Genomic DNA, 17,114 nt, shown 5'->3' with positions numbered 1-17,114 from the left:
CCATTTTACTTAAAATCTACTGACTTAAATATTGAATCTCATCTAAAAAATACCTTTATAGAAGCCTCCACATTAGTGTTAGACTAAATATCTGGGTACCATGGCCCAACCAAATTGACACATAAAAATAAGCATCATATGTACCATTCACTGATCTAGGCACTGAGGCTATAGTAGTAAGTTGAAACAGACTAAATCTTTGGTCTACTGGAGCTTTTTATATTCCAGGGGTGGGAAAATTATATATATACATAATATATATAATTATATATATATAATATATATACACCCAAAATCCCTTTCTATCCCTACTTCAACCTCATTCAAGAACCTAAGAAAGGACCCCAGGTGGGGGAAGTGTCTTTAATATATATATATATATATATATATCAGGTAGTTCTAATGCTGAGAAAAAACATAAATCAGGTGAAGTGAAAGAAACCATTGAAAGTTGCATTCTTGATAGGTTAGTCAGGGAAGGTCCCTCTGGGAAGATAACACTTGAGCAGAGACCTAAATGGAGTGAAGAAGAAAGTCATATGAATATCTGGGCAGAAGAGCATTCTAGGCTAAGCGAAGAGCAAGCGCAAAGACCCCATTTATCAGATAGGTTGGGTGTGTGTCCCCTGCCCACAGGGGACCTCCACCCCACTCCCTCCCATGGAGAATCTCTCCTCTGATATTCTCTGTCCACCTTTTCCCATCCCCAGGAGAATTCCTCCAAGGAGCCCAGACTTTCAGGAAACAAAAGTTAAGAAGGAAATTTGCCTGTGAGCAATGTCTTTTTTGGCAATACAATCTGCACAAGCAAGAGAAAATTAAAGAGCAGACTACTTTCTTGGAAAGAAGTTGGGTGGGGAAAATATAACAAATGAAAAGTTAATTTCTCAAAAAACCAAACAACCATAGGAACAGCCCATCCCGCCCCTCACTCTCAGTTGGGATCTTCAGGTGAGGAAGGGGGACAAGGAAAAGAGAAGCAAGAACTCTCTGATTCAGAAGAATTCACAAGTTTCCTGAAAAAATGTAAACTGTAAATTTAAAAAAGTAAAACTGTAAATTAAACCAAACCTTAGGCCTCCCCTTCCCCAAAAAGTCCAACATAGATTTAAAGACTAGAGAGGTCAGGGTGCCTGGGTGGCTCAGTGGATTAAAGACTAGAGTGGTCTGAGCAAGGGGGTGACTCTCCATTCACACAACCTCAGAAGTTGCAACAGAGAAGCTCCCTGGAGAGAAAGCCATGTGGTGCCCACTGCACCTGACTCTAGCCTGTGGTCAGGCCCTGGAGTCTGAGAAGAAGACTTTTGGAAGCTAGGCCCAAAGATATTTGAAGCCATAGTGACTAGTCTCCCAGGGAGAGAAGGAGTCAGTAAAGGACACTGTCCTCCCCATGACTGAGCTGACTTAAGGTGGCAAAGCTGGAGGAGAGGTAAACTGACATCCAATACCTTCCGTAAGAGTGCTGAGCCTATAGCCAGAGATGGCGGGGGGGGGGGGGGGGGGGGGGGAGTCAGAATGGCTTAAGGCCAAATGGTCTTTTTTTTTTTTTTTATTTGACAGAGACACACAGCAAGAGAGGGAGTGCAAGCAGGGGGAGTGGGAGAGGGAGAAGCAGGCTTCCCACCGAGCAAGAAGCCCAATGTGGGGCTCAATCCCAGGACCCTAGGATCATGACCTGAGCCGAAGGCAGACCCTCAAAGACTGAGCCACCCAGGCTCTCCAAGGCCAAATGGTCTTGAAAAGATCTTATGGCTCCCGTGAACCCTTTCCTTGCCCCACCCCCTACTCTGCAGCTCCAACACCCACCCACACACATGCACACACACACAGCCCCTGAAAAGATGGTCTCTGGAGAATTGAAATCAGTTCCATTCAACAAGTGCATGCATTAATTGTCTCCTCTATACTAGGTACCCTACCAGTGCTGGAAATGCCAAGAGACTCAAAAGTCACCTTTTGCTCTCTGGAAGCTTACCCAAGGTTATGGCATGAGAACTGGTATGCCATTGTTAGGAATAAAAATAATAAGAGCACAGAGGAGGAAAAGATTAATTCTGCCTAGGGGGTTGTGGAGGAGGGGCAGATTTCTCCAAGAAGATGATGTGACCCTTGGGGACTGAATTGGGGTACAAAGAGAGCAGCTTCACCAAGGGCGAGAGGCCTGTTCCCAGGGTGGCCTCAGAAGAGGCCAGGGAAGGACCAGTTCTTCCATTATGAAAGAACTTGACTTTTATCATAGAGGCAGGTCCTTAAATTAAATGTCCTTAAACAGGGAAGTACTCCTAAAAACCCTTAGCTGCATCAGCAGCACGTGGTGAAGGTGGGGTAGAGGGAGAGGTTATCAGGGAGAACTTGGAAGAGACCAGGAGTCCAAGTCCACGGTCCCACAAGAGGGTTTGCCGGCCTCTGTGAGGATGGAGAAAAGAAGCATATCTGAGCAAGATTTCAAGTGGAATTCCTAGGGTTGGGGGACAGCCAGATGGGGAGGAGGCAGAGAGAGAGCACTCAGGGATTGCTCTGAGGTTTCCAATTTGGTTGGAAGAAAATGGACAAGATCTTTGTCACTGTCATCCCCTATCCCTAGCACAGTGACCAAAAATAGAAGATCCCAGTAACATGGCTGGACCAAATGAGCAGAGTAGTGAAGGAGGAAAAGGAACGGTCAAGTCTCCTGGCACTTTAGGAGCTGTGATGCTCTCCCTCCTAGGGACAGTTGTGTTTCACAAAAGGGCACTTAACACTCAGGAAGGGCCCACTGCTGACAGAACATTCGGCATCACTGTAGGAAACATATCTAGTTGGTGGGATCTGCCACTTGCTCCTACTCTGCTTAGCTTTCAGGCCAGGGTCCAGTGGTGAGTGAGAACAGCAGACGCGGCAGTGAAATGAGAGCTGTCAGGAGGCAGAGGGTACCACGACCACAGCAGAACAGGCAAGAAGAGAAAAGCAAAAGAACTCAAACCTATTAACAGCAGGAAATCCATAACTGGGTCTGAGGCCAGGAAAGGGATTTACAAAGAAAATTCTATTCATGGCGTATTTCCTTCTTATCGCAGCAAATGGTCTGCCAAAGTGGTATTGCTCCGTATTAAAAACCTGCTATCCTTTCAAAATTGCACGCAGACACCCATGCATTGTATCTGCTGTGTGTACGTAAAGAGAGAAACATATCCACAGCTCCCATTCATAAACGCAGGGCCTGAGGTGTTCTGATTGAAGTGGGGCAGGGGAACTGTTTCTGTAGTAGAAACCCTTGTCCCCTATGCCGGGCTTCTCCTCCAGTTACGGATTATCCTAGAACTTGTGCTTCTGGATAAATTCTATCCCTTCCCTTTTTAAAGGTATTTTTATTTATTTCAAAAATATTATGGAGCAAAATTGACTCTTTTTTCCATCGGTGTATAGTTCTGTGAATTTTTACCCATGTATAGATTCATGAGATTACCACCACAACCAGACATATAATAGCCCGTCACCCCAGAAAACTCCCTCCTCCCCACCCCTCACAACCACTATCATCTTGTCTCTCTCAGCATGTCAAAATCATACAGGGCATAGCCTATGAGACTGGCTTTCCTACTCAGCACGAGGTCTTAGAGAGTACAGAGCTGTGGCCTGTACCAGCAGCCTGAGCTTCTCTCTGCCAAGTCATGTTCCTCAGGATGGAGGGACCACAGCGTGCTCCCTTCATAAGCCCTGAGCACCTTTCTCAAAGACTGGAGTGAGAAAGCAAGAAGGAAGGACACACTGACTTTGCACCTTCTTTCACTCAGTAAGTGTTTGTGTATCCATCACGTGCCAGGCACAATTCTATGCCTGGAGATACACAGCGGAATGAGACAGGCAGCCCTCCCCAGGCGCCATAGCTCTAGAGGGGATAAGAGGGGAAGATGCTTAGTGATAAGCACTAAGGGGAAAAACAGAGAAGGGCAGGAGGAGTCAGAAGTGTGGGGAAGAGGCTGGGTTTAGAAATGGAGGAGACATTCAGAGACTGGAAGGAGAGAGAGTGAGATTTGCTGGTTTCTGAAGGAAGAGCAGCCCAGCAGAGGAAGACGGCTTGGTGGGGAAAAGGCCTGGAGGGTTCTGCAGAAGCCAAATAAGCAGCACGGTGGGATTTGGGAGAAGAGCTCAACCACCACCATACCCCTCCAGCTCCCTCTTACTGCGACATCTCAGAACATGCAGGACAGCCAGCTGTCTCTCACTCATCTCTGGAGAGGCAAACCCAGAAGAGGTTCTCAAAGCAGACTTCAGCATGTTCTCATGGTGGGGAGCCTTTGGCAGGCTTCCCCAAGCCCCATCATAATGACAGTCAACCCCGAAAGCAACCTGACAAACTGAAAGACTCCCAGGTCCTGAACCAAGAGGCTTTTCTCTGCTCCCAGGAAAGTGGTATTTGGGTTACACTCTGCCAGCAGGGCCTAGAGCCAAGGAGCCAACAGGAGATGTGCCAGAGGTCAGAAACATCCTGAATCCTGGGGGCATGGGCCTTGTGAAACTGAGGTCACAGGGACACTTGAGTCTGGCAGTCATCCCCCACAAGCACTCTTGTTAAGCCCTTCTCCTAGAGCCAGGCAGAAGAGCACTAATCCATGCCTGAACCACTGGCTAAGGTTCCAGATCTCATTAGCATTTACAAAAGTTGAATTAATCCTCCCTTGATAATCTGGTGGTTATTGATTTTTATTTTTAACTCTTGTTTTATGAAGACAAATAAAATGCTTTCAGTAGCACAGATGTTCCCAGAAGTGCAGAGAAAGAGGAGAGAGGGGAACCAGGCATTCAGACAGGGTCAAAGAATCTCTTGTGGCCCAGACAGTGGGTCCCGGGAACAAAGTAGTATGTCAGATGTGACCAGCCAGTTCAACTGATCAGGAGCAAAGAAGACCCCCAAAGAGGACATAGAGATCCAAAACCTTAATGCCCCAGTTAGGACCATCTGCAGCTGGTAGAGACAGCTCTGATTCATCTTAATCACATGCAAGTTAAAAATAAACATCAATAACCAGTGCATGGAGAAAGGGCTGACATTTTGAGGTGTAAATGATGTGGGAAGTCCCAAAGCCAGGCAATGAGAGTAGTCAACCTTTGGCCCCCTCCGCATACCTGGCCTGAGGACAATTTGGAAGCCATTCCCCAACCCCCATACCTCTCAGGAACCAGGGCAAACAGCAGCTGCCAGTTTTTCAGTGCTGGAACTATCATGTCCCGTTGCATACAGTGCCTTTAGAGTTAGCAACGGCCTACTGGACAAACTTGGATCTTCCCAGCTGTGTGAGCTGGGGCCAGGCAGAGACCCTCACACCTCAGTTAGAAGATCTGATGCAGGTACAGTGCCCAGCAAGGATCTGGTGCACAAGTGCCAATAAGAACTTACCTATTCGTTCATGTTCTGCTTCTCTCAGAACATGAAATTCACCATTTAGAAAGTTGATTTAAATTATAGAAAATAAAAATCTTAATTAAACATCTCATACTAAATCAGGTGCCAAGGATTTTAGAGGAATATGTGAGATCTTTGGAATATATATTAAATAATAAATTCCCAACTCCTGCCCACACAGAGTTTTAAAAAAATCAAAGAAGGGTGTCAAGGCCACTGAGCATGGGGGAAACAGTAGCTGATAAGGCTGTGTTATCCGCTTCCACGTAGGTACTGCTGTCGGGCTCAGATTCAGTATCGCCCCAAGCAACAGCGAGGTGGGAGGAGAAAGACAGCTGCCATTCAGATCTTCTGCCTGCTTGCCAAGCATGTCTACCTATGATCTCATATTCCATCTTCATAGGTTTGCAGATGAGGAAAGGGACTCAAGAGAGCAAGGTGACTTGCCCAAGCCTGGGAATCAGACTATCTGCTCAGAGTGGTGGCTGCTGCTCGTCCTACCCAGACATGCAGTTAGGAGAACCTCAGTCTGGAAAAGAGATGAACTAACTCACTGTGATTGACTCATGGTGGCAGCCTCTCAGAGCACACCCAAGGTCTTACCCTCATTAGCACAAGCTCCCCGAGCCCCTTTCCTCATGTGCTCCCCTCAGCTTCCAGCGGGCTCTTCTCTGCTCAGCTTCTGAGCCTAAGGGCCTGACAGACTCCCAAGCTGCCACCACAGCCTGCAGGGTTTTGGGGGTTGGAGTGGGGCTTAGCCCACTGTCCCAGTGCCTGCCCCTGCCATGAGGCCAGGTCACCCCCGGGGACAAGGGAGACATTTATCTGCAGAGAAATCATCACCATCTCATTCCTGGTATGAGGGATCAGATGCAGCAATTGGCTGATTAGGAAGGCTGCATTAACACGCAGTCAAAACAGCTCTTTAAAACAAGCTTTGACAAAATTGTCACATTAGATGTATCTGAATAAAGTCAGCCGGGCGGCTGGCAGAGCACACTTCTACATCATTTTGACAGCCTGCATTAAGAAGCTGCAGGCACCACCGGGAAATTACCTCCAAGCTAAGTCCAAATTATAGCCAATGCAGCATATTCAATCCTTGGTGGGTGAGGGGCTACCCAAGAGGGGCTTGGAGGGCAGAGGATGGATAATTTTCCTCTCCTCTCTTCCCACAGTCAGCACTGGAGAAGCACCACTGCCAGCTGGGGAAGCAAAATGGATTTCAGTGCAGCTAGAGGAGACCCTTCCTCCTCCCAGCTGGGGAGTGCTCGTGCTCACATTTCTGTCTGTGCTCCCAGGTTTGGGACCTGGAAATCCTGGAGGAATGTGGAGGCCATATACCCAAGTCTACTTCCTCCCTTCTGTTCCTGATGAGCTGTTTGATCTTGAGCAACTTACATTTCCTCCCTGGCCTCCCATTTTCTTTCTTGAGGGGGAGGGGGAAATCAATGTTTCATACACTGTGTTCCTTAGATCTCCAGAAAGTATCCCAGAAGTGATCTGATGGGAGAGTAGGTGGAGAAGGCAGAATTCTTTCCATCCTCAACTGCACATTAACTGGACCAGTGTTGTTTTTATCTGTTCTGTGTACTGCACGTCTAGGGAAGATGCCTTTGAAGGAATCTCTGTTGCTAATTAAAGGGGGGGGGAAGGGAGAAGGAAGGAGATCAACTAGGTGGTTCAGCTAGTTAAGTGTCTGCCTTCAGCTCAGGTCATGATCCCAGGGTCCTGGGATTGACTCCCGCAGCAGGGTCCTTGCTCAGCAGTGAGTCTGCTTCTCCCTCTTCCCCTCCCCACACTAATACTCTCTCTCTCTCTCTCTCTCTCTCTCTCTCACACACACACACACACACACACAATCTCTCTCACAAAAATAAATAAATAGAATCTTTTACAAAAGGAAAAGGAAGAAACTAAGAAGGGAGAGGGTGAGGAAAGGAGGGAAGGAAGGAAGGGAAGGAGGGAGGGAGGAGAGAAGGAAGAAGGAACGAAAAAGAATGAAGGCAGGGAGTGAGTGAGGGAGGAAGGATATAAGGAAAGAAGGAAGTAAGGGAGGGAGGAAGGGAGGAAACCACCAGCAACCAGGAGCAACCAGACTTAAAATTACTCTAATAGTCTGTCCTTAAAGGACCATATAGTCTAGTGTTCAGGGTGGGCCTTTTCCAGAAGTAATCAACTTCATAGACTTTGTGGCAAGTAAGGTAACCTGTGCATTTTGCATTTTCCAAATGGGGAGATCTGATGGCCTGAGCTTTCTGGCCCTAGAAGAGGGGAGGTGGTGAGAGTTAGGGAACCCTGTAGCTCAGGGAGGAGGCCTGAGCTCTATGGGCCTCCATCTCCCATCTGCAGATGTGAGAATACAATTTGACGGTGCAGGCTGGGTTGGGAGACACTTGAGGGAGCAAGATGCAGAAGGGCGTGAGGGTTCTGAGTATTCATGTTGCAAATTAAGCAACAGCTAATTGGAAAATGTTGGATTTTATTAAGACCTCAGACTTATACTGTTCCAACAAGCACCAACATAATAACAATCATCTAATGGGCACTTTGGGTTCTTTCCAGAGTTTCTTTCTTCTCCCCCTGTCTGTTAATGTGCCGGAGAGAGCAAGCCAGTTGAGTAGATGAGTCCAAGGTAGCTAGATTTAGAGCTTGGTTTGTGCAGCCTAGAAGCAGAACATTGGGCTGGATGATGACCCATGGAGACTCCTTCCTTATCATCATGAGTGGAGTTGCCGAAAGGAGGGCTGGAGGTATGTTCTGTCTTCTCTGCACCCAGAATTCCCGAGACTGGAGGAGCAGGAAGATATGTAGAAGGAATAGAATTTGCTACCCTCAGAGGTGGGAGGAAGATTCCACACCTAGCATGATGCCTTGCACTCAGCAGAGAGTCCATAAAGATTAGTGACGATGATAGGAACAAAATGGGCTTTAGGATGGAGTTGCTGCAGCCGAAATGACTTGCTCTCCTGTGGAGCTGGGTACTGGCTACTCCTCGAACCCTGGGGGGACATTTCTCAAGGTCTATGTCAACCTGAGGCATAGAAGGAGCCCAGAAGTGGAGAAACTCCAGTCTACTAGTTTAATTCCCCTACCCTGCAGAGAGGAAGAAACACTGCCTTAAAAGGAAAAGTATAAAAGGTAAAGGGTGCCCTGGATCCTTTGAAAAATGTCTGATATGACACTGATGTTACATTAGAGGGCAAGATGCAATCATACTGTCTCTACCCTGAGATTTGCTCAAATAGGGCAGGGTATGAAGGGGAGCAGGGAGGGGCTGTCCTGGAAGCCCCCTCCTTGTGAATGTACCTGTTATTTATGACAGTATCAGAGCTCAAACACACGGCAAGTGCACAGTTCCACCTTTATCATGAAATGACGGAGATGGAGGAGTAATAAATGTCTAGTTAGAAAATAAAAACTGGGGGCGCCTGGGTGGCTCAGTGGATTGAGCCGCTGCCTTCGGCTCAGGTCATGATCTCAGGGTCCTGGGATCGAGCCCCGCATCGGGCTCTCTGCTCCGCGGGGAGCCTGCTTCCTCCTCTCTCTCTCTGCCTGCCTCTCTGCCTACTTGTGATCTCTCTCTCTGTGAAATAATAAATAAATAAAATCTTTAAAAAAAAAAAAGAAAAAGAAAATAAAAACTGAACATTAGAATCAGGGGAAATGGCCATAAATACCCCCTGATGAGTGGTGTATTTGATTAATCTACCTGCCTGGCAGAAGAGCCATAGACGCCAGCAACAGGCGGCTGCTTCCCTGGCACCTAAAGCACAGTGGGGGAAGCCAGGGACCCCTGAATGAGGAGCAGGATGCAGAGCTGCTCCTGGGCCCCATCCATACTAGAGGTGCTTCCCTTCCCGTACATCCTGCAGCAGACGACCATCGCCCTCTACCTCCACTGCTCTTCCCAGCCCAGACCATAGGCTCATCTGACTTGATCTGTAGGGAGGTCCTCCCAGGGACGGTCTTCCTCAGGCAAGTGGGGCAGGCCTAAAACCCCACAGCCAGGCAGCGGATGAGACGAAAGAGGAACACAGGATCAGTCATGGCCAGAAGACACTGGCTCCCCTCAGCAAGGAATGCTTCATGACCAAGAAGCAGAAGGCAGGCAGGACAAGGAGCATCTTGAGGACGGGTTCACTACTTGAGGGCTTTATCATGGGGAAAGGAATAGCAGAAGCCTAAACTCTGAAAATACCTCCTTTTTTCCCCCAACCAGTGGCAAAGATTTATTTTTATGGACAAGGAAAAATATTTGTTACATTTAATCAAAAAAAGCAAGCTGGGGGTGACTGGGTGGCTTAGTGGGTTAAGCCTCTGCCTTCGGCTCAGGTCATGATCTCAGGGCCCTGGGATCGAGCCCCACATCAGGCTCTCTGCTCCGTAGGGAGCCTGTGTTTCCCCCACCCCCGACCTTTCTTTGCCTGCCTCTTTGCCTACTTGTGATCTCTGTCACATAAATAAATGAAATCTTTTTAAAAAGGGGGGGGCTGGAAAGGAGCAATTTCTATGCAGATTAAAAGCAAATAATATATTCTTAACATTTTTCACATCGGTTTGCTATTAGGAGGATCTTCTTTGCCCACTTTGGGAAAATGTTTCCCTCCTACAGAATCTAGATTAAGATGTAGAGTCACTTCTGACCATGGTTCCTTTGCCTCTATCATTAAATGCTCATCAAGAAAAACATGTTGAGGAGGAGGAGAATGGGAACCCTCATGCACTGTTTGTGGGAATGGAAGTTAGTGTGACCTCTACGAAACATAGTACGGAGGTTCTTCAAAAAAACAGAACTACCATATGATCCAGCAATTGCACTTCTGGGTATTTATCAGAAGAAAACAAATTTCCAAATTTAAATTTGGAAAGATCCATGTTCATTGTAGCGTCATTTGTAATAACCAAAATATAGAAGTAACCCAAGTGTCCATCCATAGACAAATGGATAAAGAAGATGGGATGGATATAGAGTGAAATATTATTCAACCGTGAATCTTGTCATTCATGATAACATGAGCAGGCTTGAGGGTATCATGCTAAGTGAAATGAGTCAGACAGGGAAAGACAAATACCATATGACCTCACACGTAGAATCTAAAAACACAAACACAGAAACAAAACAAGCTCATAGATAGAACCGATTGGTAGTTGTCAGAGGCAGGGGAGGCAAGGAGTGAAACTGGTGAAGGGGGTCAGAAGATACAAACTTCCAGTAAAAAATAAACAAGTCAAAGGGTTGTAATGTACAGCATGGTGCCTGTAGTTAATGACACTGTGTTGCATATTTGACAAGTCACTAAGAGAGTGAAAATTACTTACAAGTTCTCATCATAAGAACAAAGAAATTTTGTAATTACACATGGTGACAGACATTAACCAGATTTGTTGTGATCATTTCATAAAGTATACAAATATCAAATCATCATGTACACTTGAACCTAATACAATGTTATATGTCAATTATAACTCAATAAAAATTAGTTAATTAATTTATAAAAAAGAAAAAGATGATGGATAGATGGGTTGATGACAGGTAATAGATAGATGATGATAGATAGAGGTACAGTTGTGACTAGAAATGGTAAGTACAGATTTATGAAACAATGCAAAACCTCAATGATCAATAATACTTGCAGCATTTTTCCAAAATATTTTAAGCCACTTCCTCATCTTTCCTTAGAGACTATAAAGGTGGCAGGGCAAAAGCTGTAATGCCTATTGCCACAGCTGAGGAGCATACAATCCAGAGAGGAATGTTACTTGCTCCAGGTGCCACAGACCAGAGCTCTCTCTCTTCTGATGGACTTCAAGGGAGCAATTAGTCACTAGCATTTTTGAGTCCCAGTTGAGGGCTGGGAGCAGAATACAAGAATTTTCATCAAGGATGGACTCATAGCTAGAATCTCTCTAGAGATATTGTATCTAAAGCCAAGGGGAGCCACAGGTGTGAAGCTTAGCTGAGTTACCAGAGTTCTCTGTGTCATTCTGTCAAGGGTCAGAGGAGCCCCCTAACCATCTGTACATCCTGGGGCCTGCTTGTGGATGCACCTCAGCCCTTTAGGGAAGTCCCAAAGGGGACTCCTGCCCCCATGATTACGCACAGATAAGAGTGTCAGAGGGTTCCTCCAGAGTAGAGGTCCCCACACCCACCCATTCAGCCTTCCCAGAGCCTATCCTTGGGAGTACACGGCCATCTCCCTGCCTGCCTCACTTTAGGGGCAGATTAAGGAAGGAAGGAGATGCCTCAGTGTCTGCCAGTTACAAGTTAAGTAAAATGAAGATACTTACATTCTCCCAGTAATTTGCATTGGTCACTACAGAGTCAGCATCAGTCGGGGCTGGTTTTGCAACACGGCATACTACAGATCTCAGGAACCTTAGAGCATATTCCAGGGATGTCTGACCTTATTTGCCCTCAGCCCCAGCAATAACCTCACAACCCCTGATATTCTGGGGACAAAGACTTCACTGAACCCACCCAACTCTGGCCCAAGCCTTCCTTCAATCTAAACCGTGGTGTCCCCATCTGTAGGTGGCTAGAGTAAGCAGCAACCAGAGTCTGAGGAGAAGAAGTACCTGGACATCTTTGTGCATGGTTCCTTGGTCAAAACTTCCCATGAGGTCTACGGTCAGTCTTAACTCATTTGTGAGCTCTGCGGCACTGCAGACAACTGAAGCTGGCTTAAACCATGGAGAGGTAGACTCAAACAGTGGGTGTCAGTGAAACTGGCACAGAAGTGAGGGTACGCATATGAGAACAGAGGGTCAGAAAGAGGGGAGAGAACGTGACACAGAGGGTCACACCAGATGGAAATGGGGGCAGCTGACTACACCAGCAGCATGGCCAGGCCCACGTGGCTCAGCACTGAGGAACACACACATCCAAGACAGGAGCCTGTCCTCACTGCAGGCAGTCTGGTGCCAAAACCCGTGCGCCACACCACATCAGGTTGCCTCGGAGGAATCCGCAGGGAGAAAAGAGTCATTATTTTCCAGTTCTCTACATTTTCTTCTTTTTCTTTTCTTCATGATTGTATTTCATTGAGAGGAGATAGCCAAGCCAGTTGAAGCCCTCCAACCCTGTCTCTCGACGCTGCCAGCTTCACCCGCCCCCTGACCCCCTGGCTGGGTCCAGACTGCTCTCCTGTGGCCTGGAGTGAATCTGTTTCCTGGACACTGACAGCTCAGCCAATGGAACTGCTTGCTTTCTGTCCTTTTGGTGTCACAGTAGTGTTAATTAGCTGTCCTTGTCCCACCTACACTAGGAACTCCTGAGGACAGAGCCCTCTTTCCTTCTCTGAAATTCCAGAGGACCTCATGCAGCAGCACCTCGTGCAAGCTTCTCTCCCTTCAGCAAGCATGCATCAGGGTCTCCCAGGTGGCAGCCACAGGGCCAGGTACCAAGGATCCCAACATGAAAAGACTCAGCCCTGGTTGATTGACACTTTAAGATTTTTTTTTTTTTTTTTTATTTATTTGACAGACAGAGATCACAGTAGGCAGAGAGGCAGGCAGAGAGAGAGGAGGGAGCAGGCTCCCTGCTGAGCAGAGAGCCCGATGCGGGGCTTGATCCCAGGACCCTGGGATCATGACCTGAGCCGAAGGCAGAGGCTTTAACCCACTGAGCCACCCAGGCGCCCCTTGATTGACACTTTAACAGAAAATACTGGGGAGGCTGCAGAGATCTTAGCTTGCCCTACTTCTCTGTGCCTTCACCATCAGTAATGAAAGGTCCTGGAGCACACTCTCCTGACACTTCTTTAGCCTAAGCATCCAAGTAGGAAAGCAGGTCCAGGCAGCAGCTCCATGGGGGTTCTCCAGGAACCAACTGCAGAGACAGAACTGCCCCCACACTGTCTTGCATGTCCCTGGTCTCATCCTCTGAGGCTTTAGGTGACAGATTTGGCTGCTCCTTGCCCCAGTCTGACTGTCTCCCTGCCAGGTCTGGGTTTCTGCTCCCTCTGAGTCACCCTGACCCCAGCTGCCACTATCAGCAGGCTCTGTCGGCCACGGCCGTCTTTTCCTGGTAAGTGACAGGTCTGCTACATCACTGCCGTGCGGCAGCACACTGCGCCCTTGAAGATTTTCTCCTGCCTGCAGTGCATGCACGTGGCTGTCCCCTTGCCCTCTGCAGCCTTCTCCACGCTCTGCGACCAGCCTGCTTTTTCCACCCTGAACCCCCCAACATCCGGGGGACACCAAATTCACCCAGCCCTGTTTACACCATGGCAACATATATAACCTAGGTAAACCTCCGACCTTTTCTAAGTCTCTTTTCTCATCTGCAAAATAGCAATAATAATACACCCTCACCCAGCTCACAGGATTACAGGGAGGTCAAATAAGATAATGTATGTGGATTTGCAAAGTACTATAACACTTACTGTCATGTTTATTCTTATCTAATAACCCATCTCAAACCTGATCATCATAAAGTGGGACTGGGGGCAGTTTTAATGCCTGGAGACTGTCACCTCCTACCTTTCCCAGTCACATTCTGCTGGAGTCTCTCATGGCTCATCCCAGCAACCTCAGCTTCCCAGGTCTCAACACACAGAAAGAATTTCAATGCCCCACATGGTTGTGATGGTTAATTTTGTGTACCAACAGGGTGCCCAGTTATTGTGTGTGTCTGTAAGAGTGTTTTTGAATGAGATTAACATTTGACTCTGTACACTGAGTAAAGCAGATTGTTCTCCTAGTGTGAGTGGGCCTCATCTAATCAGTTGAAGGCATGACTAGAACAAAAAGACTGATTCTCCTGCAAGTAAGAGCGAACTCCCCCTGCCCGACTTACTTGAGCTGGGACACCAGTCTTGGGAAACCAGGGACACCGGGATTCAAGCTACAACATCAGCTCTTCTGGGGCCTTGAGCCTACTGGCCTTCAGACTGGCACTTACACACCGGCTCTCCAGGGTTTTCAGTCCGCTGACTATAGATCTTAGGACTTGTCAGCCTCCGCAATTACATGAGTCAATTCCTTATAATAAAAGTCTTCATGTACAAGCATCCTGTTGGTTCTGTTCCTCTGAAGAAACCTGACTAATACACTTATCTTCCATAGGTCTTTATTAAGCAATGTGTGGGAATGGAAACATGGTGGGGAATTTTTTGGTTGTCAGAATGACTTGGGAGAGGAGGCACTACTCACTTTAGTGGGCGAGGGTGAGGACGCTAAATGCCACCTAATACCCATGCTTGTCTCGCCCTAAATGTCAAGAGCACCCCTTTAAGGAAATCTGGATTGATTCTCTGCCAATCTCTCTAAGTTCATCCCCTCCACTGGGAGTGGCACCCTCCACCACAGCCACATGAGCAACACTGACCTCTGTTCCTATTTCTCAAACACAGGAATTTTTCCAAACACAAGCTTGCAGGGGAATTTTGTGTTCCCCATCTTCTCTGCCCAGAGTGATTTCCACCTCCTACCCCCAAATTTTTTGTGTCATTGGTTCTTTCTTGTCCTTCTGGTCCCATGTCACTACCTGAGAGAGGATTTTCCTGGCCACCCAATCCATGGTGGTCCTTCCACCCACAACACTAATCCTCTATTCTCTCTCCTGAGAGCATTTAATTCCCTATGAAATGAACATGTGCATTTGCTTCACTATTGTTTATCCCCTCCCATGAAGACAGAAACTTCATGTCCTCCACCCCTGTATTCCCAGAACACAGCAGGAGCTAAATATTTATTAAACCTATGTTGGGAACTAACTTTGATTCAGACATCATGCTGGGCACTGAAAGATATAGAGTAAAATAAGCTCTCCCCCATTATGGGGGAGAGGGGCAGGCTCTGGAATGGGTTTGGCAAAAGCAATCGTGGCCCCTGGCATTCCTGGGTAAAAGCTCTGGGCACCTACCTGTCTTTCCATAACCAGGCTTGCCCCCATCCACAGCAGAGCTAGGGCCCCCTTTTCACCTCTAGGCTGCTTAACCACAAACTCACCTCTGCCCCACTCTGGCTTTCATCAGCTCCCTCCCCCAGGGCACTCCAGACCCAGCTGTCTCCAGAAGTCTAACTCAAGGTGTGCTGAGGACCCACCAGGATACTGCGGCCAGTCCTGGGCTCTTCCTGCCTGAGCAGTCCTCCTCCCATCTGTTAGCCCAGAGGGGCCCTTAGTCTGCCCTGCCACTGTGAACTTCATCTAGTGCCACCTGTCAATACGGGAAGCAGCCAAGGAACATGGTCATGTTTCCCACAGCCCCTACTCCGTCTAGGACTGATTTCTTTTTTTTTTTTTTTTAAGATTTTATTTATTAATTTTGACAGAGAGAGATCACAAGTAGGCAGAGAGGCAGGCAGAGAGAGCGAGAGGGAAGCAGGCTCCCTTCAGTGCAGAGAGCCCGACGTGGGACTCGATCCCAGGATCCTGAGATCATGACCCGAGCCGAAGGCAGCAGCTTAAACCACTGAGCCACCCAGGCGCCCCTAGGACTGATTTCTTACAGTTCTCCAGTTTGGGTTTCCAGAATCCCAGCTTGCCTTGTCTACACAAACCCACTTACATCCGGGCCAACAGACTCATCCTGCCCAGGGTTTGGTCTTAAGAACATTTGCATAGCGACTGACCCTTAACTTAGTCCGAAGTATATCCTCACTGGCCCCATGGCACTTCAGCTTAGCAAAGTCTTGGGAGCTCATTGATAAATCTCTTATCTGATAGCACATCTAGAAACCAAGTGCTAGGGCTATCTGCAGAGACTAGTGGGCCTACTCATGGCAGCAAATGTTGTAAGAAGCAGCCTCAGACATGCCAGTGACCTGGCCCAACAGGTAAATACCCACTTGCTGTGACTTGAGGTATCTGTTCCTGGCCTTTAATTCCCTGCACTGTCTCTAGAAGCTTTTTGTTAAAAATGTAAGCGGTATCATTAATATGCAAACTGGAAGAAGTGAGACATCAATGTCACCACACCAACGGATTGAATACTCCAGAAGGGAACCAGAATAGGGTATAGGAAAAAGGAAGGGGAAGCAAGTGTTGCAGACAAAGGGTTTTGTTTCAGAATTTTGCCTCAGGTCACACCTTGGAGATACTCTCTCTGGAAGGGAACACCCCAGGCTGGAAAGATCACCAGATGTCATCCAGCTCACTTCACGAGCTCCCTCAGCAGCACCCTGTTCTCTGAGTGGGAGCAGTCACAGCTGTCCCTCCCTCCCCTTCAGGGATGCTCAACTGATCTCCAAGCTAGTCTTGGACTGCGAACAATGATCTTTTTGCCTTAGATTAGTTGATATAAGGTTGAAATTATTCCAAGGGATATCTTGAAATGCAACAAGAGAAAAGGAAAATGAGAAATCAGAAATTAAGGCCAATTTTTTTTTCTCCCAACGCAATGTCTCTTTTTCTACAGGTGGGATAACCTTGCTTACTAATAGAGTTTTCAAGTGTCCTCAGGATTTGAGATTTCTGTTCATTAAAAATAATATTAAATCTACAAATGTCCTATTTTTCTTCAAATTGGGTTTTATTATAACTCATTTGCACAACAGCAGTATACACTCTAATAAATTATATAAACTTCAATATAGAGTGTAGTCAAATATTCTACTATCATGCATTTTCATTTGACCTGTACACTTTAATCATGCATAGCTAACATATTTACTGAGATCCTTCTGGGGCAGGGGTAGCTCCCCTGGGTGTCTTGTCTAGGCAGGGGTGGTTTTTTGCCCACTGCCCAGGCTGCTATGGCTACACTCTGATCTCTGCCCCCAACCT

The sequence above is a fragment of the Meles meles genome, chromosome 8, assembly GCF_922984935.1.
Source record: "Meles meles chromosome 8, mMelMel3.1 paternal haplotype, whole genome shotgun sequence".
NCBI lineage: Eukaryota > Metazoa > Chordata > Mammalia > Carnivora > Mustelidae > Meles > Meles meles.
The sequence above is the reverse complement of the archived record's forward strand: the minus strand, read 5'-3'. Positions refer to the sequence as shown.